Source organism: Eubalaena glacialis, chromosome 5, assembly GCF_028564815.1.
Source record: "Eubalaena glacialis isolate mEubGla1 chromosome 5, mEubGla1.1.hap2.+ XY, whole genome shotgun sequence".
Lineage (NCBI taxonomy): Eukaryota > Metazoa > Chordata > Mammalia > Artiodactyla > Balaenidae > Eubalaena > Eubalaena glacialis.
The window spans coordinates 19,101,638-19,127,303 of record NC_083720.1 but is presented as its reverse complement, the minus strand read 5'-3'; the positions used below and the strand labels follow the sequence as shown (position 1 = coordinate 19,127,303).

Genomic DNA, 25,666 nt, shown 5'->3' with positions numbered 1-25,666 from the left:
GTTTGTTTTGAATTAGAAATGAAATTATTTACTGCCTAATAACATATATTTTAACACCTGCTATATGTCTTCTTTATATATTTTCATTTTTTCTATTAATTATGTTTCTTTTCCCATCTTTTTATTTTTTAAAATTTTTGTATTCTCTCGTGTCATTTGACCTTTCCCTTCTTAGCTATTTCTACCTTTGGCTTACTTGACAAGTGTGTATGTGTGTTTATGTAGGGGCAGGTGTCATTATTCACTGGTTGGATGACTACTTGAATTGGATGGGGACTCGAGAAGAAGGTCCTTTCATCTTGGAAATTCTGATTCTGGGATGGTATAATCTTGGATTTTGCATGGTTGGTCCTCTTTTGTTACTTTTTATCTTACTAGAATCAGAAATTTGGAGAGCCTCTCTCTGAGTCAAATTTAATCTTTAAATGTAAGATTGAGTAATCTTATCTCCTTATCTTCTTTGAGGCAAAGCATTTGTCAAAACAATTATGTGAAAAGAGAAATATTCTATTTTGAGTGTGTTTCTTAGTTTTAGAAGTTCTTCTTACATACTTATATTTATACATTACTCTAAATGCAACAGTTTAGTAATGGGAATATAGTGCAAGTAAAATTGGGAAGCCAATCTTGCTAACTGGTTTAGTAGAGCACAGTAGTATATGAAGAAGGCATATACAACAAGTGTTAGATTAAAAAATAATGAATTACAGCAACACCTTCAGCTGTGACCAGGTGGGGAAAGTGAGACACAGACTGTTCTGGAGGGAGGGTATTAAAGCATGAGGGGTTGATGGGATCTGTCCAGCCTTAGCCAGACACCTAGGGAGATTACCATAATGACTAGGCAAAGTCCCTGTACCTTCATAGAGGAAGGACCAGTTGTTTGACCTTCACCTCTGTATTCCTTGGACCTTATTATTTACTGAGTGTTTTTTCAATGAATGAATGAAATTCTTGAGAACATGCTCTGTGTCAGCTTTATGAACAATATGTTTAATCTTATTACAATCTTCTGAAACAAGTAACATTTTCATTTTACAGATAAGGGTAGGGTTTTTGCTGTTGGCTTTTCAAAACATGATCTCTTTGTTTGTGACAAGAAGTAATTAATTGTGCCTTCCATACTTCTTAGTGTTCAGAACACAGTTCATGGCCAGAATTCTAGATGGATGGTGTAGCAGAAATTTGAACAGAATTAGTGATTTAAAAAAATTATTTAAACTCTTCCCAGAGCCTTTACCATGTCTAGCAAAGTTAGCCTCTGTCATCTTTTCTCCCACCCCTTGCTTTATTGCATTCTTTTTTGTTTAGAAAGTATTTCTGTCATGATTTATTATGAAACAGCTCTTTAATATTTAGAGGTTGTTTTCTGAAGCACTCAAAAGATTTTGAAATGGCATATTTAATTTAAAAAGTAAAATAGAAAGAGTAGGATGTAATTAAGGATAAATACTGTATAAGAATGGAATGAACCTCAAAGATGGGGTCTGGAAGATTAAGATGCAGAATAAGCTAAAGCATTCAGAAAATGCAAAGAGAATAACTAAAAGGATGTTTAAAAATTACAGTTAGGCCCTTTCAAGGAAATTCAAGATAGGCTCACTCTTTAAGGACATGTGGTATAAGATTAAAAAAGCAACCAAAAGACAAAAAGCAGATGTACTTGGACCTATTTTATTTTAATCTTCTTCACCAAGTGAGATTTTCAGTCAACCAATAATTGTTTGGATGTCTAGTGTGTGAGGAAATAAAGAACAAGATAAGACAAAAAGATACAAAGAAAGTGCTTAGCCAGACACATCTAGAAATGTGTCTAAAATGAAAAATGAAGCTCCTCTTTCCTTGGAATCACTTGCCTCCCTTTTTTGACTCCCCTGTATTTTAAAATATAAAATATATTTTAAAAAATTTCTTGCCAACCATGCCCATCTCTTGGAGTAAATTTCTACTCTTCATTTTCCTCAATCCTCACATCCCTTTCTCAGGCCCTGTGCATTTCGGTTCTGCAGTGTCTTTTACACTCACACTGGCCTCTGCATTGTTGCCACAGCTGCTCTAGTTCTGTCCCTGACTGTTGCCAGTGGCTTCTAGCCTGTCCCATCTGTGTAAGTTTGCTAGGGCTGCCATAACAAAATACCGTGGACTGAGGGGCTCAAACAATAGAAATTAATTTTCCCGTAGTTCTGAAGCCTAGAAGTCCGAGATTAAAGTGTCTGCAGGTTTGGTCTTTCTGAGGCTTCTTCTTGGCTCACAGACAGCTGCCTTCTTGCTGCCCTTTCACATGGTCATCTCTCTTTGCACACATACAGACCTCCTCTTCTTGGTTCACATTTGGTTAGGGCCCACCCTAATGGCCTCATTTTAATTTAATCACCTCTTCAGAGGCCCTATCTCCAAATAGTCATTTTCTGAGGTACTGGGGCCTAGGGCTTCAACATATGAGTTTGGGGCAGCAGGGGGTGGGAGATACAATTCAGCCCATAACACATCTAATCAACTGGATATTGTTCTTCGGCAGAGTAATCTTTCCAGAGAGCAGCTCCGATCTTGTTATTCCTCTCCTCAGAAAAACATGGACTCGAAACAGTCCAGTCGCCTGGTACACACATCGCTTACAGATGTGGGCACTGTTAAAAGTCTATGAGAATGATAGAGAATAGGAAAGTTACCAGCAGATGAGTGGTTGTCTTATATATCAAAAAGTGGGATAAAGCTATTTTCCGGAAACTCTATATAGGTAGTAAGCTTGAGGTAGTTCCTTGAAAAAAAAATTCCAAGAGGCTTGAGAATACTGAGAAAAGAAAATAACACAGAAAGTAGTAAATAGGGTAATATATAATGGGAGAGTAGTAACATACATAGGCTTGATATGTTCATTTCAGTGGAATATCAGACCAAACTTCTCATAATAACCTTCTACAAAAGAAATATATTTTCTTTGGGAGAGAGTCTAGAGTTTTTCATGTTTGGGTTTCTAAGGCCAGGCTAAGGACTGTATCACTTTTAATGAGCTGGAAGTATGCTCTCCCTCTAAAAGGTAAAAAAGATAAATTGGTGATATGAATTTATTATCATAATCTAAAAGTATTCTTAATAGACAGCTGACTCTGTTTTCTAATTACCACCCAAAAGTGAAGCTTTAGATTCTTATTCTAATTCAAGGTTATAATTTTTTTTTTTTAATTTTTATTTATTTATTTATTTATTTTTGGCTGTGTTGGGTCTTCGTTTCTGTGCGAGGGCTTTCTCCAGTTGCGGCAAGCGGGGGCCACTCTTCATCGCGGTGCGCGGGCCTCTCACTATCGCGGCCTCTCTTGTTGCGGAGCACAGGCTCCAGACGCGCAGGCTCAGTACTTGTGGCTCACGGGCCCAGTTGCTCCGCGGCATGTGGGATCTTCCCAGACCAGGGCTCGAACCCGTGTCCCCTGCATTGGCAGGCAGACTCTCAACCACTACGCCACCAGGGAAGCCCCAAGGTTATAATTTTTGCTAGACCTTCCACCCAACTTTTAACTGCAGTGTAGCTCACATCCCCATACAGCAGGAGAATTCATTTAGTGATTTACATGTATGTTTTGCAGCTCAACTAATTTTTCTTGGAAGTCATTGCAGGAAGTTACATTACTCAAAAAGTAGATAGTCTTTGAGTGTTTTAATGAGATTAGGGGGGAGAAAAAAACCAGTTGGGATATCTATTTGGTTATACCTATGTTGAATATTTTCCAGACTTAAATTATTTTTGGCCGTGCTTAATGATGTAGGACTGTAGAGCTTTTGTGTTGTAGAATTCTGGAGACTCTTGGCCTTGCCCATGGTATCACCTCCAGAAGTGATTGGGTGTTCCTTGTAGGCACCTCTGATTTTCTAGAAGGAGCCTAATGCTCACCATGGCTGACAGTTAAAGCACATGGTTCTTTACAATTCAGCCCATAGGCCAGAGAGCAGCACTTTTTTAAGGTCCTGCTGTGGGAAATAATGTTTATGGAGGCCTGACTCAAGGATCTATAGTACATCTTTCCTCCGGGTTGTGGATTTTAACACGGGTGGTCCATGGAAAAGCTTCAGGTTTCCATAATCTCCTGAAAATAGATGCAAAATATTATGTCAGGGTGTTGTTTCTGAGGAGAAGATACATAGCATTTTATCAGGTTCTCAAAAAGTTGTCCATGGTCCAAAATATGTTAAGGATACTACCACTAATAACTAAGGTATATCTTCTAATTAACCTGACCGTCAGCGAGAGAACCAATTTGAATGTGTTGGTGTGAGACTGTAGTTTATGGTAAACGATTTTCAAGAGTCACATCTCTCTGAAACTGGTGTCTGTGTTAATTCTAAGAAATATGTAAAGCTGCTGTTTATCTCATTACATAGTGTCCCCTCTGAGGACTCCTGAGAGAAATTTCTCTGTGGTAACCATGTCAGGACTAGTTATGCTTCTCCTTAGTGGCCAGTTTGTTCTAACCTTATGGACTCTGGGAAACTTGTTATGGCTACTGGCTTCTAGGAAGCCGAATATGTGGTGTGCTTCTAGCAAGTATAGTAATCTCAGTCCTGGCTTCACCAATTTTTAACTCTTATTTTCTATTTGCCTTATTTAAAAGCCATTTTTAAAGTTTCTGTTTGGTTGTTTTTGGTCTTGGTATATTGTCAATATCTTTGTAACTCATCTTAAATATTAAGTTGTACCTCAATAAAAATAATATATTTTTTGATTTGCCATTTTAACCACAGAATTTCTACTATATTGTCCTATATAGCATTGGGTGCTGGGGATTAAAAGTCAGATAATGTAGGCACCTACCACCTGAAACTAACACAATATTTTAAGTCAATTAAGATTGAATTAAAAATATTTTAATTCAATTAAAAAAATGTAGGCCTCTGCCCCTTAAGGTGTATATTGTCCGGCAGGACAAGAAAGAGATGTAAGTCAGTAAGGACACTGAAATGTTACGGCTGCTTTGCTTGTGTTGTGTCCTAGGGGAAGAGTGAGGTCATATTAAGGAGGACGGTGATTCTGCAGGGAAGTCAGAAAAGGCTTCAAACAGGAGGGACTGCTGGCCTGGGTGTTGGGAGGCAACTAGATCTTTGCCTGGCAGCTGACTCTATTATCTAATTGCCACCAAAAAGTGATGCTTTAGGTCCTTATTCTAAACAGAGTTAACAGTTTTTGCTAGACCCTCTATACCACTTTTAACAGCAGTATGGCTAACATTCCCATACAGCAGCAGAATTCATTTGGTTATTTATATATGTTTTGCAACTCAACTAATTTTTCTTGGAAGGCACATAAGGGCATGAAGGCCAAGGAAGCAGCTCCAGGTTTGGTATGCTTTGGGAACTGCAAACATTTTGGCGTGGCTAGAGTGTAGGGTTATAGTAAGAGGTAAGGCCAGCCACGTAGGGAGGGCCCGGATTCTTTTTTTTTTTTTTTTTTAAATTGAAGTATAGTTGATTTACAAAGTTGTGTTAGTTTCTGGTGTACAGCAAATGATTCAGTTGTACATACACATATATGTACATACACATATAGCTATTTCTTTTTGGATTCTTTTCCCTTATAGGTTATTACAAAATATTGGGTATCATTCCCTGTGCTGTGTATCCTTGCTGTTTATCCACTCTCTACATAAGAGTTTGCATCTGCTAGTCCCAGACTCTCAGTCCAACCTCCCCTCGCTCCCCCTCCCCTTTGACAACCACAAGTCTGATCTTTATGTCTGTGAGTCTGTTTCTGTTTCATAGATAAGTTCATTTGTGTCATATTTTAGATTCCACATATGAATGATATCATATGGTATTTGTCTTTCTGACTTTGCTTAGTATGATGATCTCTGGGTCCATTCATGCAGCTGCAAATGGCATTATTTCATTTTTTTATGGCTGAGTAGTATTCCATTTTATATGTATACCACACCTTCTTTATCCATTCGTCTGTTGATGGACATTTAGGTTGTTTCCATGTCTTGGCTATTGTAAATAGTGCTGCTATGAACACAGGGGTGCATGTATCTTTTCGAATTATAGTTTTGTCCTGATATATGGAAGGGCCTGGATTGTGATGGGCTTTGTAAGCCATGCTAACAATTTGGTCTTTATCCTCGAGGCAGTGGGGAGTCAGTGAAAGAGTTTAATCATAAGAATAAGAATATCAAATTTGGGCTTTTGTAAAATCCCTCAGGCAGGTGTGTGGGATGGATCGAAGGGTAGAAGGCTGGGAGTAGGGAGGAGAGTTAGGAAATTTATTGTGGTAGTCCAGTTGAGAAATGTAGATCTCTTACACCATTGCCTGGCACATCATAAGTGAAGTACATGCATTAGAATAGAAGGGTCTCCATTTTGTCGAGAGAAAAAAGGAAATTATTGGACTTCTGTCCAGGCCGGAACCCAAGATGGCTGTGCTCTTGTTGAGACATATTGGCCGTCATTGCCTCTGTGCCCACCTTGGTCCTCAGCTCTGTATCAGAAATGCTGTTCCTTTAGAAACCACAGCCAAAGAAGAGATGGAGAGGTTCTGGAATAACAACAGTGGTTCAGAGCACCCTTTGTCTCCCCATATCGCTATCTGTAGCTGGTCTCTTCCCATGGTGATGTCCATTTGCCACCACGGCACTGGTATTGCCTTGGGTGCAGGGGTCTCTCTTTTTGCTTGTCGGCCCTTTTGATCCCTGGGAGCTTTGAGTCTCATTTGGAACTTGTGAAATCCCTGTGTTTGGGGCCAGCACTGATCCACACAGCCCAATTTGCACTCATCTTCCTTCTCATGTGTCACACCTGGAATGGGATCCGACTCCTGATGTGGGATCAAGAAAGGGCCTGACAATTCCCCAGCTATACCAGTCTGGAGTGCTTGTCTTGGTTCTTACCGTGTTGTCCTCTGTAGGGCTGGCAGCCCTGTGAAGAGCCGGAGTTCCCAGCATCATCTTCCTGCAGATTATTACATTGACCTGTCTTCCTGCTTGTCACTCTTATCTTCAGCCAGAGCAAAGTTCTCCTGATTTGTTTAGACCCTTTTGTGCTTGCAGAGCCCCTTGGAGCTCAGCAGTAGAGGACCTTGTAGAACCATAGTAGTGGAAAAGGGTCCAGTTTTCCCCTTATTTATTTCTAAAGGTGGAATGACTGCAATAACTCCCTTTTCCTGACTGTAGCTTGCAGCCTACTCTGGGCCTGGGAGCGCTCAGTCTTTCTTCATATTAGGCCTTTCTTTGTGCTGAGGGTCAGCTTTTGGCTCCTTCTTCCTGAGACAGTAGAAACAATGCCAGCTCTGTGGCCTCTGCCATGGGGACTGAGAGTGGGGCTTTGGGTCCCACTGCCTGTGGGTTGCTGGCTTAAAGGACAATTCTGTTCATTGGTCAGAGCCCAGGGTCTTTAGCACCAACACAGTGTGACTGAAAGAAGAGAGGGGAGGTGGAGGGGAATTAGCCTGTCCCGGCTAGAGGCAGATAAAGAGAGTGAGTTGGCTCTTGGAGCAGGTGCTTTGGGGAGAAGATATATAGCTTTTGATGCAAGAGGAAGATCCAGAAAATTATCATTGAACCTATTAACGGTTATTTCTTTTCCTTGCATTTACAGAAAAACCAAGCCTCTTATTGTCATGTTTTCTAAACCAAATTCATGTGACAGCTTTTTCTGAAACTGAATTAAAAAGATCATTTTGTCTTTGGAAACAAAAAGGAAATTATTGGAATAACACACAAAAATTACCCCATTTATAAAAATGCACACACACAAAAGGACTATATACTTATGGAGTAAATAGGTAGGCTAAGAGCTGAAAAAGATGTATACCAAACTGCTAACTCGTGCTTATAACTTTGGAGAGGGGGCTAGGATTGAGAGAGAAGAAATGAAGGGGGATCTTTACTTCTTTATCTATATATTTGGAAAATTTTAACAATTACATATCCACATATTATTTATATAAAGATTTCTGAGAAGGATGAATGGGAGTGAGGGAGCAGAGACAGATGGTGGATACTATTCTCTGGGGTGTTTGAATATGAAGGGACAGAGAGAGATGAGATGGTAACCAAGAGGCTTCTGTCTTGGGAGGGTGGAGCTATGCGTGGGGTCTTTGGCCGTCGGTCACACAGATGGACGCCGCACCCTAGTTGACTGATTGTCGGTGAGCAGTGCCCAGGCCTATGCCTGCCCGCTAGAAGGAACCCACTTCTCACTCCTTCATCCATTCTTTGGCTTATTTCCTCTTAAGCCCCACTCAGATGCATGGCCTTGGTCGTTATCAGTAAAACTGCTTTACTTTGCTTTGGGAAATGGTGCTTAATTAGTACTAATTATTTCTAATTCACTGTACATTCTAAGTCAAAGCATACCAAAAATCTAAATCTAAATGTATTCTGCATGATATAGTTTACTTTTTTAAAGTGAATCATAACCGTGTTCTTTGGGAAAGTCCTATACTGGTGCAACAGTGGGCTGGAAGAGACATGAAGGGACTGGATCAGATCACAGAGGGATGGAGTAAGTTTAATGGAAGCAAGGAGACTCTGGGAAGGGAGGAGACCAGCGCGGGTGCAGTTTGGACTGACCCTGTGGACGGGGTTTGACATCCAAGCAGCAGTGCTCACGGAAGGTCAGCCTGACTTTGGAGTCTCATCACAGAGGCTAGCCCTGCTGGTGAGGATGCTGCCTAGGGCAACAGCTAAACAGCTGCTTATCTCCTGATGACCTAGCAACTCAATTTGTAGGAGGACTGAGTCAGTCAGGGTTCTCCAGAGAAACAGAACCATTAGGAGATACAGATGAGATAGAGAGAGTAGGAGAGGGAGGGGGGAGGGGGAAGGAGGGATTTATTTTAAGAAATTGATTCATGTGATTATGGAAGCTGGGAACCTGTTAGGCTGGAGACGCAGAGGAGAGCCAGTGTTGTAGTTCAAGTTCAGAAGGCCGTCTGCTGGCAGAATTCCTTCTTGCTCAGGGAAGGTCAGTCTTTTGTTCTACTAGGCCTTCAAGTGATTGGATGTGGCCACCCACATTATGGGGGACAGTCCACTTTATTCAAAGTCCACCACTTCAAATATAAACCTCATCCAAAAACACCCCTCACAGAAGCATCCAGAATAATGTTTGACCAGATATCTGGGCACCATGGCCCAGCCAAGTTGACACATGACATTAACCATCGCAGGGCCCTTGTTGGCATAAATCCTAGACTGGCCTAAGTGTTCAACCCTGGCTTGGATAGGACCCCCTTATTCACAGCGATATCCCAAGGACGTGGGGCGGAGGGTTCCTGAGAGAGGCATGAGGCTGGCCTCCTATTCATGCTGAGATCATTTTGCTTTGGTCCCCACTGAGACCCCAAGGAGGCTCCACCTTCCATGACTGGTGCTTGCCAGGGAACATGGAGGCTAGCTTCTTTCTCCTCCCCCTCCTCTCCCTCCTCTCCTCCCTTTTCCTTTTCTAAATTGAGATATAATTGACATACAGCATTGTACTAGTTTTAGTTATACAACATAATGATTTGATATATGTATATATTATGAACAGATCACCACAGTAAGTTTAGTTAACATCTATCATCTCACATAGATACAGATTTTTTTTTCTTATGATGAGAACTTTTAAGATCTACCCTTCTAGCAACTTTTAATTATACAGCACAGTATTGTTAACTATGGTCACCGTACTATACATTACATCCCCAGGACTTAATTATCTTATAATTTGAAGTTTGTGCATTTAGACCTCTTTTACCCATTTTGTCCACCTTCCCAGCCCCCTGCCTCGGCAGTTGATTAATCAATCTGTTCTCTGTATCTAAGAGTTTTTTTTTTTAAGATTCCACATATAAATGGTATCATACAGCATACATCTTTGTCTGACTTATTTCACTTAGCATAATGCCCTTAAGATCCATCCATGTTGTCACAAATGGCAGGATTTCCTTCTTTTTTATGGCTGAATAATATTCGTGTGTGTGTGTGTGTGTGTGTGTGTGTGTGTGTGTGTGTGTATTTCACATTTTCTTTATCCATTCATCCATCAATGATGGACACAAGTGGTTTCCATGTCTTGGCTATTGTAAACAATGCTGCAGTGAACATGGGTGCAGATTTTCTTTTTGAGTTAGTGATTTTGTTTTCTTTGTATAAATACCCACAAGTGGACTTGTTGGATCATATGGTAGTTTAATTTTCTGAGGAACCTCTGTACTGTTTTTCATTAGCTTTTGTCTTCTGGTTCTCTTTTCCTTCCCCCAACATACGTGAGTTAGTTTTGCTTCCTTAGGATTTCTGAAAACAAGAATAGTGATCCTATTCCAGAAGAAAGGATATTATTAAAATCAACAAACAAAAAAGGATTCCCAACAAGATCAGAGTAATACTTACATGTGGAGATGTTTGAGGCTGTCGCCTGTGGTCACAGAGAGCATCACTGCTGTCCCTGGTCTCTCTCAGCTGCCATCTGCTCCGAAGGCTCCCCTGCTTGTCCCTCATCACAGAAGTGAACCGGGCCTCAGATGCCTGTTTCTGAGGACCAGACAGCAGAGGGCAGTTGAGGCTGCAGTCTGATTGGGTAGAAGAGGTGTTAGTTTTTTTTTAAAGTCATATTCTATTCTGTGATTGGAAACGTCTGTTGCTTCTGTCTTACATCATCCTCAAACTAGCATTGATGAGAAGCAGGGGTATCAGCATAACTAGAGGCACTTCTGTTGTCAGTTGTCTGCGCCTCATGAGAGGTCCAAGATAACATAGAAGTAAGGGAGGGGAGAGATCAGATGCCTTTCTACTTCTCAGACTACATCACTGGCACTACTGGGCGAGAGCAGGGGATGTGAGGGACTTTGATGAGGTGCTGGGCCAGGAGCAGGGGAGTTTTTCCATGTACTGCCGTCTCCCTTACCTGCACCCTGGACTGTTGGGTCTCCTTGACTGGGCCTCTTTGTTTATCTTTATGTCCTCAGGGGCAAGGTGCCTCCCCACTGGGAAGCTAAAAGGCCATGCCAGACAACACCACCAGATACACAGAGATTTCAGCGTGCCGGTTTTGTAGCAAAATGGCACAAAATGACAAACCCTCTTTGGTGGCTTAGTTGCTGTTTTTAAAAAAAAAAAGAGAGAAAGAAAAGACAAATGTGTTCCACTAAATGATGAGCTTAGCTTGGCCAGCGCAGTGTGAGTGAATATGTTTTAGGTATGGGAACATTGAGGGACCTTAGGTCTGCGATCTTCAGTTTTTCTTTGAAGCAGGAGGCAGTGTTATCTCCGGGAGGGAGGTGTGGCTGCAGGCTGGGCCTGTCGAGCCAGCTCTAAGTCTTACGGCTGCCGCAGGGAATGGGAGAGGACAGACACCGGGATGTGCCCGCGGTCGCTGATGGCTCCCTTGAGGCTGGAGACCCACATTCATAATAACACCAGTCTGGATGGTTGTGTCACTTCTGGGGACGTTTCCTCTGTGTAGGTTCAACAGCGCAAGTGCAGGAGTGGAGAAGCCAGATGGCTATATTGATCCAAAAATTGGAGCTTAGATTGCAGAAGTGCGAGAAAGAAAAAGCAGGAGACCTGAATTATGCCCCGCAGAGTTCAGAGTGATAAGGAGGGAAGCCCAAGAGGCTACGGACGGGTAGATAACTGAACCTGACTCCACCATTTAAGTCAAAGCGGCTGAAGAACCAGCCGAAGGAAATGAGGTTATCCCATGTCGGAGTTTGAGATGAAGCCGCTCTCGAATGCTGGCATGGCCATGAGAGTGGTGAATGCAGGTTGCTAGACTCGATAAGCCAAGGATCTCGGAGGCTCGACTGTTGGTGGGTCTTCTGCATGAACAGTGCCATCTCTCTAGATGATGGCAAGGGATGCGGGGTGCCTAATTCCAAGGTCTTCAGTGAGTGACAGTGACAGTCAGTGGATAGCACTGACAAGGAGGAAGAGAGGGTATGGACCTTGAAGGATGAAAGACTTTAGTATGGTGGTGGGAAATTTATATTGTAGATGCCGTTGCAGGAAGCCAGAAAACAGCTGCATATGCTAAGAGGGAAGAGGCCTGATTCCAGTGGAAAATGGCTGTTTGGAAGAATTGGCTGGACCCCAGTGTGTTTAGCTCCCAGTGGTGTTGCAATGGCCCGTGATGACCAGCAGCCCTTAGGATTTGAGTGTTGCAAGGGGGAGAGGTCTGGGTGGGGTAAGGAAAACATCTTTTGGTCAAAGCGACTGTTTCCTATTTTTAAAAACATCGGTGTTGGGACAGGTGATCTGCAAAGCACCTTCCTGGTTTAAAAGTTCTTTCCATGAATCTGAAAAATGCAAATCAGGAGTTTGATCCCTTGTATTGCCCAGCTGGAAGAATATGCCTAGATTCTGAATAATCTTTTCTTCATGTGAAAATCACCGTTCCCATAGAGATAGAAAGTAGAATACTTTAGAAATTCTTGGGCGGGGGGCGGGAAAAGATAATTACAGTAAAAGGTATGAGTTGAACAAAGTGAGCTATATTTTGTGTCTGGTCTTGGAACAGTTTACTTGGGAGGGCGACTCCCTTCCATGCCTGAGATAAGAGGTTTCAATTCAGAGCATCTCAAGAAGAATCACTTTCTGTGCCTAAAGCCTTTCCTATTCCTCTAAAAATAATGTTGAGATAATGGTGGATGCCTTTATAGATGTCTGATTTTTTTTTCTCTTCTATCAACCGCATATATCTTTTGGAGGAAGCAGAAAGGATAAATTAAATCAGGGGAGCAGACAGGGCAAGGGAGGTAGAAAGTGAAGAGGGAAAGGAAGAAAGAGAAGAAAAACAAACACACACCCAGGAATATGCAAGAGAAGATTTAGGCTGAAACAGACTTTCATATTCAAAACTCCTGAGTAATTAGTTGTGTGGGCTCTCGGCATTCTCTTCAGAGAGGTATTCCAGCTCTGGGAAGGAGAAAGGAGCAAAAGAAAACCAAATGATGACTTTCCATGGCACAGAGAAAGGAAATACATTCAATAATTATGATTTTAGGCTCCTTTTTTGGGATCGAAGTGTGAGTACTAGAGCCAGATGTTATTTGCTTTCCTATTTGTGTACTTTTGTGACTTTTTTTTTAACTTTATAAACTATAGCAATTAACTCTTTGTCTTTTTATTATGAGGAATAAGAAGACGTAGTATAAGAAGATTTTCTTTGGGGAGATAAATTCCCTTACTTCTTGGTATTTTTCTCCATTCGCCGGTTTTCCCCCTACCCTCTCCATCATCACACAACTCATTGCTTGGAACAAGGCACAATTTCAGCGTTATTTCAACCAGCTATTCCTTGAAGAATGGCAGATGAGAAAACAATAGAGTGACATGCTTCTCAGGGCAGTTTGGCTCTGCAGCCAGCAGAGAGAGGAGGGTTAGGACCGCTGACTTTTGACCCTGGGTCCTTAGGTGATCTTGGGCAAAGCGATCCACCAACCTGGGACTCTGCTTCCTTATCTTGAACTGAAAAGTCTGCACTAGATGATTTCCAAGGGCCAAGCGCTAAGGATTTTTGACTCAAATTCTGCTGGAGGGTTTTGACAGTCAGTTTTGGGTAAGGGCTGATAATATCATCAGAAATAGGCATGGCCAAAGGAAAAGAGTGTGAGCCCAGAAAAGAGGGCACTTCATGTCAGGCGTGTCCCTGGAGATGGCCAGTGATGATCTTAAAGCAAAAGACGCATGGGGTCAACCAGTGACTGTACACGTGGCTGTAGGGGACACCTGCTGTTATCAGAGTTAAGTGCAGAGGGAGAAGGACAACAGGAGCTGGCTTTCTAAATAGGGGCTAGATTTGATTCACTCCCTAACTAGACTGTGTTGAACAGCTATTCTTGAAATTAGAGAAAAATGCAAAACTGTAATCAAGTCGTTGTTCTTTCTGCCCTGGTCCAACCCCCGGCCCCCTCTCCCCTTTATTCTCACTCCTCTGTTAAGGTCATTCTTGTCTTTCACATTTGTGCAGGCAACAGGTAGACCTGGGTTTAGGTCTCAGCTGTGCCTTTCTAGTTGTGTGATCTTGGGTGAAGTTTCTTCATTTCTTTAAATACCAGTTTCCTCAGCTGCCAAGCAGGGATGCTAGCTAATAATAGCTACCGTGTTAATAATGTTGTATTAATATGTCAGATAGTAAGCCCTTAATGAATGTTAGCTGTGACTGCTGTTTACTGTTCCTGAAGCTCCCTTTTATAGACTTATATCTCGTCTGCCCTCCAGTGCTTGAGATATCTATTGCTGTGTAACAAACATCTCAAAATTTAATGGCCGAAAATTACCATTTTATTATTTCTCATGATTCTGTGTATTGACTGTAGTTCAGCTGGATGGTTCTTCTGCTAGCATGGTTTGAGATTCCTCATGCAGCTGCAGTCAAATGGTAGCTGGAACAGGAATACCTAAAATGGCTTTACTTACGTGTCTGGTGCCTTGGCAGGGTAACTGAAACCCCAGTGATTTGTTCCTTTCTCCACGCGGTCTCTCCATGAGACTAGCTTGGGCTTCTTTACATAGAGGCTGGATCGCAAGACCAGAGCTCCAATCTGTAAGCACTGTTCACGTCATGTTTGCTAATGTCCCGTTGACTAAATTCAGGCAACATGGCCCGAGACTAGAGTCAATATGGGAGGGGCTACACAAGGTATGACTATCAAGAGGTGTGGTTCATTGGAGCCACCAAAATAAGTCTCTACCACATCCAGTTTCCAAACCCCTACTGTCTGGAAAACAGCTTCACTTGGATGTCACTCTGTAAGCTTGAACGTAACTGATTCACTTCCAATCAAATAAGCAATTCATTGTTCTTCTTGATGAGCAGGAAGCTGGTGCTGGATCATAAACCGGATATCCTCATTTTGTCAACTTTCTTCCCAAATTATTCCATCATTTTTCCTTATTTCCAAGTTGAAAACCTAAACATAACTTTTTCCCCCTTCTTGTTTTTGTTTTTTACCAAAATCCAGACTTCATGAAACCCTGGCATTTATTCCTTTGTTCTCTGTCCTCACTGCCACTTTCAAAGTCCGTATCCTTATTATCTTACATGTGTATGGCTGCCATAACCTTTTACTTAGGTTTTCTTTAAACACCGCATTCGGTCTGATGCCTTTCTTTTCAAGAACCTGCAGTATATTTGTTGTTCTTACTGCATTAAATCTAACCTGTTGCATTAAACCTGCTTTTTTTCCCAAGGCCCTTATTTATTGGACCCTACTCCATTAATACAACTCTTTTTTCCGCTATCGTATATCATCTACCCTTCAGAGTCAGTGAGTGAGGAGGGAGGGTACTTAAAGTGGAAGAGTTTCAGTCCATCTACATTCTAAATATCTTTGAACACAGAGGGGAATGGAGGAGGTGATGTGGAGGCAGAGCAAAACTCCTGAAGATAAAATGTAACATGGAAGGGAGTTTATCGTTGCTATTTGTGTTTTTGAGAATTAGGTAGGAGGAAAAGGGGGAAATCAGATATTTCAGGGGGTTGGAAATTAGATCCGTTTTAATGGAATTCCTTAAGTTGAAAAAAATCTTGAACTGTCTCGTTCATTTCACTACTCCTGGCTCAGCTGGGTTTTACATCCACGTAGTCTGGTTTTATTGTTATCAGTGGTGCCGGGTGTTATGTTCTAATGTGGTGCTTGGCGCACACTGAGTGCCTCGTAAATGTTTGTTGGATGGAGAACATAAGCAAAACTTAGAGTTAGACTTTTTATTAACTAAAATGGACAACATCAACAAAGTCTAAAAGGATGTATGTTCTCTTATATTGAATGGAGAGAGATGCAGAAGGCAGTTCCATGAATTATCTTCACCATTAAAAATAGACATTTGTTCAGCACTCAGTACATGTGCTCTAGACGCTGACCGAGGCGGGGATGAGTGGGGCTTACGTAGCTAGTTACACGGCACAATGAGAGCACCTGTTTCTTCTGTAGATGGAGCGTATAAAACATGTTAGGAACATGGGAAGAGAAACCTATTGCATTTTTTATTTTTTAGATCTATAAACCTTTTGGATCAGATAAAAATTTAAAAATTGGACATTGAAAGAGTAACTTCCTGTTCATATGAGGGAACAACATTATAAAGTGATAAACATAGAGAGGCATTAACCTGAGGAAGTTGAACAAGCATATTCAGTTAATCCCTGACATTAATTTGATACTGTTCACTTCCATTCCAGAGGCGTCGTATTTTTGTGAAACCAGCGATAGTATTTAACATCAGTAATCGAGAGATCGTGTACGGAAATGGCAAACATACTGGAAGAATCTCTCCCACTCCGTCAACTTTCAGCCACAGTTTCAAATACCCTATTTCAAAGAACTTAACTCCAGAGGAGTCCACTTAACTTTATTAACTTGGACTTCTAGGCAGCTGCATTCTTTGGGGTGGAGCCATGCTCTTCTTTTACTGTGACCCTGTTATTCCTTTAAAGTTATTCCTTTAACTTCTCAGCACAGCCGAAGAAGGGGCCCTGTTTCTTCCTGCAGACTTTCAGGCAGAGGAGCCGTTTCCAACTTCCTACCGAGTCCACCCAGCTATGTCATGCAGGGGATGCAGGGGAGAGCTTTCCTTGGGAGGGCCTCCTCAGAAGTTTTGGAGATGGGCCTTGAGCTCTTGGCTGCAATCAGGGTTTTCCAAAGTGGAGGCCGCAGTAAAGCTCGTCATTGACTGAGAGATGTGCCGCCCAGGCTATTTTCATGAGGGTCAAATAAAACTCTCTTGTCTTAAGCCTGCTTTGAAAGGTGTTTTCCTAATGATTTTACCAGTCAAACAGAATGACTGTGTGGAGAGTGTAGTTAAATAGCTGGAACACTCTGGGCAGCTTCCCTTCTCCACCCTGTGACCCTGCTTGCCTTTCCCCCGAAGCTCCTCCTTTCCCAGGCACACACTTGCTGCTCTGTTTTCTGTTCTGGAGCTGCCTGAATTGTGTGATTTTTGAGGATGAATGTGAACTCCTCAATCCAGAAAGAAGTGCCAGGAACACAAACAGCTAATTGGCATTCACCCCTAGGGCAGGCGCATGACCAGCCAAGCTGGTTGCATTATCTCCATGGGGCACTTAGCTTTGAGAGAGACCTCAGCTCTCTCAAATCATCCAAGAAGCATTTCCAAAAGGTAGAAAGAATTGCCAAGAAAAGGCTGTAATCAGGAGGTGCTCTGTCTCTTGGGTATGTTGGATTGGTTGCAGAAATACTTGCTTGAGGCGGTTTATATTTTTGCTGTTACTCCCTATCTGAGCTTCTTGTGATCTCAGGGCACTCTGGCCAGGTTAATAGCCTTTGAAACAGGGATTTCAGATTGGTGATCCACAAGCCAAATTCCAGTGACAACTGTGTGTGTGTGTGTGTGTGTGTGTGTGTGCACGTGCACGTACGCACGTGCAAGCACCTGGCTGGTACTGACTAGTGGCTACCCCATCAGTTGGGAGTGAAATATGTTCTATGGTTTATCATGGTCCCCATTATCCCCTGCTCCTCCTAATCTTACCACCAAGGTGCTTCTCTCTTGTCTGTTACTCACATGGCCCCTGTAGGCCTTTGAGTTTGCTACCCTGCTTTTAGTACAAGTATTTTCAGTGTTCCTTGAATGCTGAAATCTTCACTCTGAGACAAACCAAAGGAGTTGATAAGGACTTTTCAAGAATTGATTTGTGGGCTTCCCTGGTGGCACAATGGTTAAGAATCTGCCTGCCAGTGCAGGGGACACGGGTTCGAGCCCTGGTCTGGGAAGATCCCACATGCCGCGGAGCAGCTGGGCCCGTGAGCCACAATTACTGAGCCTGTGCGTCTGGAGCCTGTGCTCCGCAACAAGAGAGGCCGCGATGGTGAGAGACCCGCGCACCGTGATGAAGAGTGGCCCCCACTTGCCGCAACTAGAGAAAGCCCTTGCACAGAAACGAAGACCCAACAAAGCCATAAATAAATAAATTAAAAAAAAAAAAAGACTTACTGCCTGTTAAAAAAATTAAATTAAATTAAAATTGTTAAAAAAATAGAATTGATTTGTATTATAGAACTAAAATTTAGAAACATCAACTGTTATTTTTCAGTGAAAATATTTTTCAGCCTATAGCAGGGGCTGCCCCTGACTGAAGGTCTGTCTGACCTTGAACAATTTGGTCCATATTAGGCTGTTGACTTCCTCATGGGCCTGTCTGCCGCTGGTCTCCTCAGACAACAGAGCAGCAATTTTGAAACCTGGTGCTTCCACCTCCAGCTTCGGAAGGCCTCTGCTGGAAGACGTCTTCTCATAAGTAGCACAGATGCCGGCCCCAGGAGCCGGTGCATATCCTGTTTATTCAGTAACATTATAGGAAATACGAAGAAATGCGAAGTGACCACATGTTCTGGGGTCACCAGAGCAGTTCTCAGCGTTCTTTTACTGATTAAAAATGTAAAGCTCTATAACATTCAGCTATCTGAGGCATACAAAATCTTTCTGTCTTGTCTTTATATAACCTTTACATAACCTCCTTCTACCACCTAACTTTTTAATATGGCCACAAACAGGTAGCAAAAGTGGTATTTGAACTTCATCCTTCTTTCCTCTGCCTGCTGTTCCCTCCCGTCTAGTGGGAGTATTCAGAGGCTATGAATAGAGAATGGAAGAAATTGAGAACCCATGGTGGCAGAATAGCCCATAGACCATGTAGTGAGCCTCTGGATAATTGAGAATCTGATAAGTAGAATAAGCCATCAAAAAAAAAAATAAATTTTCAAACAGTGATTCATCTTAGAATCATTTCGTATTTTCCCCATGACTATTAGAGTAAAATCATAAAAATGGAGTAACTGAAACTTTGCATCAGATCTTTGTACTGTGCTGTATTGTGTTTTATTCCATGAGCCCAGATAGGACTGCACTCATAGTGAGTGAACAACAAGTTGTAGAATGGAAAAACCTGCATACATTGGAGGCAAATTATTTGGTCTGTGGGCTGTTCCACCTGTGGGTTCTCAATTACATCCATTTCTATTCTGCCGTGGAAACGGAACTTACAGTAAAAATAATATCTAGAGGAGTCTATCTTCTTTACATTACTTGGCTTTTTTCTCTCTCAAATAATTCTTTGTATCTTAAAGCATATATTTCAAATATTGATTATTAAACTAGATGAGATTTTGAACTAGTTGGCTGATATTTTTTAAATTAATTAAAAAAATTTTTTGAGGTAATTTTAGATTCACATACAATTATAAGAAGTAATAGAGATTTGATGTCCCCTTTGCCCAGTTTTCCCCAATTGTAACATCTTGCAGTACCTTTTACAGTATCACACCAGGATATTGACGTCGACACAGCCAAGACACAGAACACTTCCATCATCACAAGGACTCCTCAGGTTGCCCTTTTATAGCCACACTCATTCCCCCAATCCCACCTCTGGCAACTGCCAATCTATTCTCCATTTCTGTAATTTTGTGGCCCCCGTATTTTTAGAACCATTTCTCCAACAGTTGGCCTCTGGGAAGAAAATAGCCTTTAACACTTATGTCGGGCTGAGGACTTTCTGTAGGTGGAAGCTGGTACTTGTTTGTACCTGTGTGCCCTCAGGGTTGACTTGGGGTTCTATGCCAGGAGACAGCGTCTGGTCCTGAAATCCAGCTCACTAAGATGTCGCTACTGCAGCTATTCTTGCCAGAAAATGCCCCTGCCAAAGGTTGACGGAATTTTCCCTCCTGAATTACACACCGCTTCAAAGCAGGCCAAGAAATGACCTGGGTGGGAGGCATTTCTGCACTCTCCCTGACACTACAATAGTCAGATATTGTCTGGGGCCCCTGGTAGCTGTGGAAAGGGTGAGGGAAGGTATTTTATTTTCTCTACCTATCAACCTGTTGTGATTGTTTACTGATGGGTGTTGAGACTTTGAACTCTTCCCTTTTCTCTCCATCTTTGAAGTTATCTTTGCTGCTGTGCAGCTCTACGTTAACCCTGTATTGCACTTTGAGCTTCTGGAATGCCACAAGGTGCCAAATAGTCTTTCCCTCTTTCTTGCTATCAGTATGACTTCATTATTTGATGCCACTTACAAAGTAAAAGCCATTGCCATTGTGTTATTAGAAGAATCAGGAATCATCTAATGTCTACAGCTGTTCGGGCCTGTGTTACACTTGCTGTTATCTGTAGCTCAGCTACCTCAAATGCTTCCACTTTAGGACATGAAGTATGAGATCCAGTAGAGGAGATATTGGAGAAAATTGATTTCTGTAGGTTTTTATGGATTGGAATTGCTTGTAACAGCCCTGTCTTTGGCATAAATCAGCTGTACATTTTAAAAAATTTTTATTGCAGAAATTAAATGATATGGCTTAGATGTAAATGGCAAGAAATTTGGTATTTCAGACATATTATATTACACTTACTTTTAAAAAAAATTTTATTTAGTTGTCTGCATTGAGTCTTCGTTGCTGCGCGCAGGCTTTCTCTAGTTACTGTGAGCTGGGGCTACTCTTCGCTCTTGTTGTGGAGCACGGGCTCTAGGTGCGCGGGCTTCAGTAGTTGTGGCTCGTGGGCTCTAGAGCGCAGGCTCCATAGTTGTGGCTTAGTTGCTTAGTTGCTCCGTGGCATGTGAGATCTTCCCGGAACAGGGCTCGAACCCACGTCCCCTGCATTGGCAGGCGGATTCTTAACCACTGCGTCACCAGGGAAGCCCCTATTACACTTACTTTTATTTAAACTGTTTTAAATATTTTGTCACCATTGGTAGTCTTAAGTCCCACGATGAAAACAATTTCTACTTTGTGGATATAAGGCTTGATACAGAGAAAGATTTAATGGACTCATAAAGCCATGTCCTGATTGAGTAGTAATGAAAGAATTCATGGATTTCTAAGGTCCTCCCTTCCTTTCTTCCTTCCTATTTTTCTTTCTTTCATATTATGTCTAACTTTAACCTTCTTTGCAAACCGAGGAGTTGCTAAGAATTTGAAAGAACTGTGTGTGTGTCTAATATTCTTATCTATAAACTTTAACCAGCCAGTTGAGTTGTGAGAAGAATGGAATGTGTGGTTTTTGGTTTCTGGTATGATATGCAAAAGGAAATGATAAAAAAAGAAAGTTTAAGGAGAGAGTCGGTGTGAAGCTCGTTAGTCAAATTAGTCAAACAAAAAAGGAAAGAAGGAATAAATAAATAAATTTAGGTTGCTGATCTTTGTAATCTATCTGATTATTACCTCTGGTATTCCACATATATATGGAGATTTAAAGTTTTTCATTTTTAGCAAATGAGTTTCTTTTGTTACATACACTCCTTTGTCAGTTATCTGCATTAAAAAGTTTTCAGTGCTTGGTCTTCAACATTAAATTGGATGATTCCTGACAGAAGAAAATAAACCAGTGGGTTATACCTTGGAATTTAGTTATCAGTTACTCATTAATTTCGGTTCCAAGGAGACTACTAAACCTGACTCAGTTACTTTTTGACTCAAAAACATAATTATATTGGAAAGCTAACACATTGTACCACCAAGTTTTAAATTAATATGTTTGTTTTGAATGAGTAAGTAAGAAATTAAAATGTGTACAGTGTTCTCAGAGGAGGATGTCAGGAATATAAGTGCTTGTCAGTGGTAGACCCATACAGTGAACTTTGTAATATAGTATTAGACAACTGCTTTCCGATTATTTTTGTGTACTAAAGAGTTTCACTTTGCTTAAGCTTAAAATTATTTAAATGAGAAATAACATTAATGCTGGCCCAACTAAAGAAACACCATGCAGTTGCCACCAGAATGTAAGCTCCATGAGGGCACAAACTTTGTAGATCTTGGCTACTGTTGTATTTCTAGCTCCTAGACCAGTTCCTGACACACGAGGCAACTGATACCATTTTGCCGAATGAAGGAATAATAAACACAGGATAATAGATTGAGAAATTGTATAAGGTCTGTGTCTTCTTTGCAGTAAGTACCATTTAGTTTACTTCCCTTGAGAATAGTGAAACTATAAATTTATTTGCCATAGGTGGAGTCAGCCTCAGTATGGTACGACATTATGTACAGCATAAATGACATTATTGAAAGATGCCTCTGCCATTTTGTAGATCATACTTGCCCTTTTCTAGATATCCTCATGTCCTAGATCAAGTATAAGGTCTCCTAACACATCATATAATCCTTGAATCTCAAAAACAAAGCAATAGGAAGAAGCAGGTGTAGAGTAGGAGGCCAACATCTATGATGGTTACATAGATGATTACAAGGCTATACTAAAACTTTTACATATGGAGAGAGATCTAATATCTAATTTTCACTATAGCCTTGTGCAATAGCAATTATTTTCCATTGTGCAGGTGAAGAGGTAAGCTCAGCTAGTAAGTGGTGAAGCCTGATGTGTCCAATTCTGTCTGAAATTTGTCCAATTTGTCCAAAATGTGTGCATTTGACACCATGTTATTTTTTCTGAGTACTACAATTTAATTTCTGTGGTTTATTTCAGTCAGAATTCTTGAAGAAGTTGTTTGCATTAACTGTTCTCAAATTCTTCCTGTGGTTAATCCAGTGACTACTTTTCAGTCTTATATTACCTGACTTCTTTTGTACCATTTGACACTGAAGGTCTTTTTAAAGGTCCCACTTGAGATTCTGTCTTCAGTTGGTTTTTACTCTCCTCTGGTTTTCTACTTCTGACCACTCTTGGGGGGTTCATTAAATGTATAGACTACATGGGGGGAGAAGTGACTCTCTATATTGAGTCTTCCCATTGGTAAGCATACATAGCTCCCCTTTTAAGTCTTTTCAGAATGACTTTCAATAAACTTTTATAACTTTTTCCGTACAAGTCCTTGGTACCTTTAGTTATTATCTCAAATGGTATCTTTTTTAAAAAAAAAATAATTATGTGTTCTAACAGTTTGTTGTGGGTAACAGAAACTCAACTGATTTTTATATATTCTTGTATCAAGCAACCTTGCTGGAGTATTTTCAGTACTTCATTTGTATTTTATCTCGACTTTCAAAAAACTTTTTATTTAGGAAAAATTATAGAAGATTTATAGAAGAGTTGCAAAGATTTTACAGAGTTCCCCTATACCCTTCACCCCACTTTCCCTGAGGTTAACTTCTTGCATAACTGTGGCACTTTTGTCAAAAGTAAAAAAAAATAAAAAAACCAATACTGATACATTACTGTTAACTAAACTACAGACTTTATTTGGATTTCACCACTTTTTCCACTGACATCCTTTTTCTGCTCCCGGATCCAATCCTTGCATTTAGTCTCTTAATTTTAATGCAGAAAATTGTACCACCCACAAAGAATAACAGTTTTGTCCCTTAGTTTCCAAATCTGTGCATGTGTGTGTGTGTGTGTGGTGTAGGTGTGCGTGTGTGCGTGCATGTGTGTGTGGTGTAGGTGTGCGTGTGGTGTAGGTGTGCATGTGTGTGTGCGTGCATGCGTGTGTGGTGTAGGTGTGCGTGTGTGTGTGTGTGGTGTAGGTGTGCAACGCCCGTGTGTGGGGTGTAGGTGTGTGTGTGCATGCATGTGTGTGTGTGTGGTGTAGGGGTGTGCATGTGTGGTGTAGGTGTGCATGTGTACGTGCGTGTGTGTGGTGTAGGGGTGCGCGCATGTGTGTGGTGTAGGTGTGCATGTGTGGTGTATGTGTGCACGCGTGTGTGTGGTGTAGGTGTAGGGGTGTGCATGTGTGTGGTGTAGGTGTGTGTGTGGTGTAGGGGTGTGTGTGCGTGCCTGTGTGGTGTAGGTGTGTGCGTGTGTGGGTGTGCGTGTGTGTGGTGCAGGTGTGTGTGGTGTAGGTGTGTGTGTGGTGTAGGTGTGTGTGGTGTAGGTGTGTGTGGTGTAGGTGTAGGGGTGTGTGTGTGCACGTGTGGTGTAGGTGCGTGTGGTGTTGGTGCAGGTGTGTGTGGTGTCGGTGCAGGTGTGTGTGTGGTGTGCATGTGTGTGTAGTGTAGGTGTGTGTGTGCGTGTGTGGTGTAGGTGTGTGCACGTGTGTGTGGTGTAGGTGTGTGCACGTGTGTGGTGTAGGGGTGTGTGTGTGCATGTGTGGTGTAGGTGTGTGCATGTGTGTGGTGTGTGTGTGTGGTGTAGGTGTAGAGGTGTGTGTGGTGTAGGTGTGTGTGGTGTAGGTGTGCGGTGTTGGTGCAGGGGTGTGTGTGGTGTGCGTGTGGTGTAGGTGTGTGTGTGTGTGTGCGCATGTGTGGTGTAGGTGCGTGTGGTGTCGGGGCAGGTGTGTGTGGTGTAGGTGTGTGTGTGGTGTAGGGGTGTGTGTGGTGTAGGGGTGTGTGTGCGCGTGTGTGGTGTGGGTGTGTGTGGTGCTGGTGCAGGTGTGTGTGGTGTAGGTGTGTGTGGTGTCGGTGCAGGTGTGTGTGTGGTGTGTGTGTGTGCGTGTGTGTGGTGTAGGTGCGTGTGGTGTCGGTGCAGGTGTGTGTGGTGTAGGTGTGTGTGTGGTGTAGGGGTGTGTGTGCGCGTGTGTGGTGTAGGTGTGTGTGGTGTCGGTGCAGGTGTGTGTGTGGTGTGCATGTGTGTGTGGTGTAGGTGTGTGCATAGTGCTTACCCTCGTGAGCTGGCTTGCCTGACCACTCTTTTCCAGGCTCTGCTGGCTCTACACCCTCTACTCCTGTAAATGTTGGTGTGTCCCAGGATTCCGTCCTTTGTCCTTTACTTCATGCCTGTTACACACTGTTCTGGATCTCATTTTATATCTCCCTGTGTGGGTTTGGAGCAGCCTGTGTGTCCAAGGTAGCCACTGTTTGCTATGATTACCAAATCTTTATTTCCAGCATAGATTTCTTTTTTTGAGCTCCAGATTCATATAGCTGACTCTCTTCTGGATATCTCTGTCTGGATTTTCCACAGACTGTCAATATGTCTTAAGGGAACTTATCTGATTATCTTCTCTTGCCAACTTGTCCCTCCTCCTGTATTTCCCATCTCAACAATCTCCCAAATATCTAAGGCAGAGAAACCCGTGGCTCAGAGAGAAACCATTCTTTCCTTCCTTCTTCCTTCCCTGCCTCTTTCTTACCTCCACTATCTCCCTTCATTAACTTTTAATTCTTTTTCCTTCAATTCTCACATATTTATCAACTTCTCTCCATCCTATTTCATGCAAAGCTCTCATTCTTTCTTCTTTTTTCATACTATCAAACTCCTTAACATAGTCTTCAGAGCCTCTGGCCTCTCCAGCCTCATCCTGTCCCACGATGCCCTCTCACACAGTACACACCACCCCCTCACGCTGTGCTGGCCACACCCATGTACCTGACATTCCTTGGCTGTGCCATGCTTTCTGTCCCTTTCTCCTTTGCAAGTTATGTCAGGATGCTTTTGTTGTTGTTGTTCCTACTCTCTCTTTTCCTGACTAACTCTGCTAATTCCTATAGTCTCCATTCAGTTGTCACTGCTTCCAGGAAACCTTTCATCTCCCAGGCTGGGTTAGGTGTACTTTCTGAGTGTTCTTGGATAGCTTGTGTGAATTTCTCTCATGGCACTGACATTATGGTGCTCATCTATTTATCTGTGTACCATCCCTCTTCTCCTCGACAGTATTGTATGTTCAAGGTCAAAGACTGATGTTGTATTTTCCTTTATGCTTCCTATTGCTTAGCACGGTACCTGGCACACACCTATTACTAGTAAATGTTCATGAATGAATGAATGAATGTATTCACTGTTCTCAGAAACACTGACTTGTCTATTTCCCAAAACCATATTCTTTCACCAGGGACAAACCTCTCTAA

The 25,666-nt window shown here is 42.0% G+C and overlaps 1 protein-coding gene and 1 pseudogene across 1 annotated transcript in view; both read left to right on the top strand.

Moving 5' to 3' along the window:
- FGF2 (fibroblast growth factor 2) overlaps positions 1–25,666 on the top strand; it is a 57,089-nt gene that overhangs the window by 8,269 nt on the left and 23,154 nt on the right.
- On the top strand, positions 6,396–6,926 carry LOC133092575 (succinate dehydrogenase cytochrome b560 subunit, mitochondrial-like; annotated as a pseudogene).